Source organism: Nicotiana attenuata, chromosome 10 (genome assembly GCF_001879085.1).
Source record: "Nicotiana attenuata strain UT chromosome 10, NIATTr2, whole genome shotgun sequence".
In the NCBI taxonomy this organism is placed as follows: domain Eukaryota; kingdom Viridiplantae; phylum Streptophyta; class Magnoliopsida; order Solanales; family Solanaceae; genus Nicotiana; species Nicotiana attenuata.
Window position 1 is genome coordinate 50,825,543 of NC_031998.1, and position 4,059 is coordinate 50,829,601.

Consider the following 4,059-nt stretch of genomic DNA (forward strand, 5'->3'; position numbering starts at 1 on the left):
GTAAGTTGGAAGATTCTTGGCCCAAGGTTATAAGCTTTGGGCTTGAGAAGTAATGTCACCACCCCCAATATCCTGGTGTTGACTTTCCACAACTTGCTGTGGTATTTAACACTAGCAATTTGGATGCCTACTTAATCCCACATTTTATAGGTTAACAGGAACTCCATTGACATTTAACTCAATTTTCATACAATTCAAATTCTATTAATTTTGTCATAATACTCAATCTAACTGGAACACAACTAACACACAGCATCGAGAAGAACCATGTGTACTCATAACCAAATAGAACAGCACGAAGAGAACGTTGGGCTGGACTGGTGGGGTGCGCCAGGCCCGAGCAGTAGTGCAACGCATGGGTGACACGCAAGAGCCCAAGTAGCAAGCTACTTTAATGGACTCTACCCTTTAAAAAATTAAGTTAATATCGTGTGAACCGATGGTTTACATTTCAGATATTAAACTGATAAGAACAGATACTACACTTGATCTTAGCCAAAAGGCCGAGAAAGGTATGCTTGATCAATTCTAAGCAGCTGGATTTTATTACAAGCACTTGCATTGAAGTCCTACTTTGGCCAGCGATGTGGGAGAGCAATGTGGACAGATTGAGCTCCAAGAAGAATAGAAACTTAAGCTTCTGCTTTCGTACCATGACCGTTGTAAGTTAATATATGAGATGCACTTGATGAAAATATTAATATGTAAAATAAATGTACAAAAAACTTAAAACTTAAAACAGGAAATTAATATATATTAAGACATGAGTATTGACTAAATAATTGTACTAGTACTTAATATTGAATTCCTCCCAGTTGAGTTGGAAAGGGGTCATCTGCATTCCATCCTAATATCCCTACTTAGGCGATTTTCAACATAGTGCTCCATTATATCAAAACTACAAAAAATGGAAAGTTGAATTTGAAAATTAATTGACAAGATCGAAGAATCTGCTTGGTGTGAGTGACTTGAATTAGAATAGTCACGCACGTCTATATACGTGGATAATTAAGCAATGTAATCAATGGCGGAGCTACTTAGGACCAAGGATGATAGTCAAATACCTTTAACCAAAAGTTATGTTGTGTATATACACAAATACTACATATATATATATATATATATATATATATATATATATATATTTTGACCACCCTTGTCATAGTTGAGGCAAAGAGCCGACCAACTATTGCTGTTCAGTTTGACGTAAATGACTCAGGTTACGTTGGTGTAGAACTTTTTACTAAAGAAAACGTCCAAACCCGCCCCCTTCTCCTTACGCATACATTTGTATTGCTACTTATTTCCTTGCGCCTTTACTTTTTCACTAATTCTAGTATATAAATAAACGCAATTTATTGAATCGAAATAGTGAAATGAAATATAGTAACAATTAAAATCTTTTAACCATTAATCACGCCCAACTATGCCTTATAAAAAGGACTAAGTGGTCGTTGCAAATATAATCTGGTTTACAAGTCCGGAGTCGAATCTTACAGAGAACTAAGGCTTAACTACAGCTGTTCAATATTGCTAAGAAACACAAGTCCAAACAATTTCCTAAATATAGAGATTATAATATTTATTTCTAACTAATTAACTAATAAATCTAAAAAACAGTAAAACTATCAACTAACAAGGATGAAATTTGAGACAAGACTAATGAGGTCTAGAGTTATGATTTCTCCAACTGTCGGAATCATTCCTGCTATGTCTTCTATAATTTCGCCTAAGTATTCTCTACTGATCATGAGCGCTCTGAGTGTCGTAATTCTCTCCTGAGTAACTACCACAATTTACTATATATATTCTTCCGAACTACGCTAGCTGGCACTAAGTTACGGCCCACTCGGATCGCACCAAGGTTTCGTTATTCCTAATCCCACCTTTAAACCCTCCGTATTGACCCCTCATATACGTTAGGAGTGATGTTGTTCAATAACTACATAAATATGCACTCTCTTCCGAGTAATACATACTAAATAGGCACAGTCAATTGATGGTCATTCAATCAAGTTGAACAACTAGAGAAATTCAACGGCTCAATTATATAAAAACATAACAAGAATTTATCCTACAAAAGGTTCCATCAAAACCCTAGATAACAAATTAGCTATTCATAATAGTATGCAAAACTACAATACTAAAATTCATAACCAATAATGAATATAGGAAGAAGGAAGTGAGAAACTCGTAGAAGAATCACTCGCCTTGCTCCTAGTTTGTTCTTGCCTCCTTAGGTCGAATCTCCTGTCTCTCCTCAAAATTGGTGTTTAATGACTATTTATATGTGTTGGGAAAAGACCCAAACGAAATAAACAAGTCCAAAACCAAATAAGAGTCAAAATAGGCTTTAAAAATCCAGAATACCCTCGCTACATACCGTGCCTCGCGAGCTCTATAGCACGCTCCACCTCGCTTTAACCCGTGCATCGCCAGCTCCATCGCGAGCTAGATTGCTCGCGTCGCCCAGAATTGAGTTCGACTTCTTGCTACCTAACTTTTCAAACTCATTTCTCATTCTTGTTTCTGTTTCTCTTTTCAAATTCCCTTGCATTCTTTCTTTTTGTCTCTTCAATCATTCTTTTGTCTTATTTTATTTTATTTTATAATATTAATCTTCAATCATTGTCCAATAATTAAATACTCATGAACTATTTTTGTAATGTATAAAATACACATAAAATCTCTACGTTGCTCCCAATTTCGTCTTCAACGTACCTACACATAAAATAAACTCAATTAAACACAAGTATAATATAGTTAGCATTAAAGCACCTAAATATAAGATAAGTAATGCACTAAAAGTATATAATTATAACCAAACATCATCCCTCCACAAAGAAAGTTGTTTAAAAGAGTCCTCAACATTCTAACATTTTGGAAGTAAACTACACCTCTGTTTGACTCAAAAGATACTAGATACCTTATAAGTGAGAACAATCAAAATGAATCAAGGATCAATCGTAATCGAAGATAATAAGACCTAGATATGTGTGTTATATTTGTTATAGCTTCCAATAGATTGGATATTCAAGAGGGAGAGGGAGAGAGAGATAGAGAGAGAGATCTTGTTCAATAATCGAAAATCCTCCCCTTACAACATTGGGATCCTCCTTTATATAATAGGAGACCCTCCTTAAAATAATAAAATAATACAGAGATTGGTCGCGTTACTTCGAGAGAGAGACGACGGAACCGATGATACACTTCACGCCGACATTCTTAGGTCGTGCCCTCACTTCGGTTAGCGTATACTCGTTGGTCGTTCCTACCAATGTGGAGACGTAATGGGCAGAATTTGACCGTATACAGTTAGTCCCTCCGTTCGCCGGCAAGCATCGAGGTGCGTCCCCGATGGACGGAACCGCGAACCTTATTTTGGGAGAATTTGACCATGCTTGAAGACGGCTGCACGAATGAAAGGGAACGAGTGAACATTTGAGTTTATTGAAATGCTGACGCGCGGTTTCTTTCTCAAAGTGACGTCATCACACGCAGGCGTCATCATTGCGCGTCTTCCCGAGGAAGCGCAAAAGGTGTTCTGATGCTCGGTTTCCCGCGCCCGTTTGAATTCCGCCTCTTCGATTTCAACGCCACCCAACCCTATAAATAGGGGAAGGGTTTAACTTGAACCAACTTTCGATCATTTACAAGCATTTTCTGACCTTCTAAGAAGGCATTTCCTTTCTTCGAAACCCCACCGCTTCTCAGAAACCACACTTTCCGTTGTGTCATACACCGTTTCCGAACGGAAATTATGTCAAAGCCCCGAAGGGATAATAATCCGAAGGCTCTTGATAATACGCCGTCCGATGTACCTCCTCCATCTGGCGGTGATGAGGGAGACGGAGAAGAGGAACTCACTCCCCTTACCGTGGACAACGTGTTACTGAAGCAACTTATTGTTAGGAGAGACTTCTAAAAGGATTCTCCCGCGCAGCCCTCGGAGAATGCTGAGTTAACACAGGATGACTTAGATGACCTTCGCACGTCGTTCAGCATACCTGCTCATGTGGAAATGGTCCCGGCGGGGACGGATCATGCGAACGTCCACAG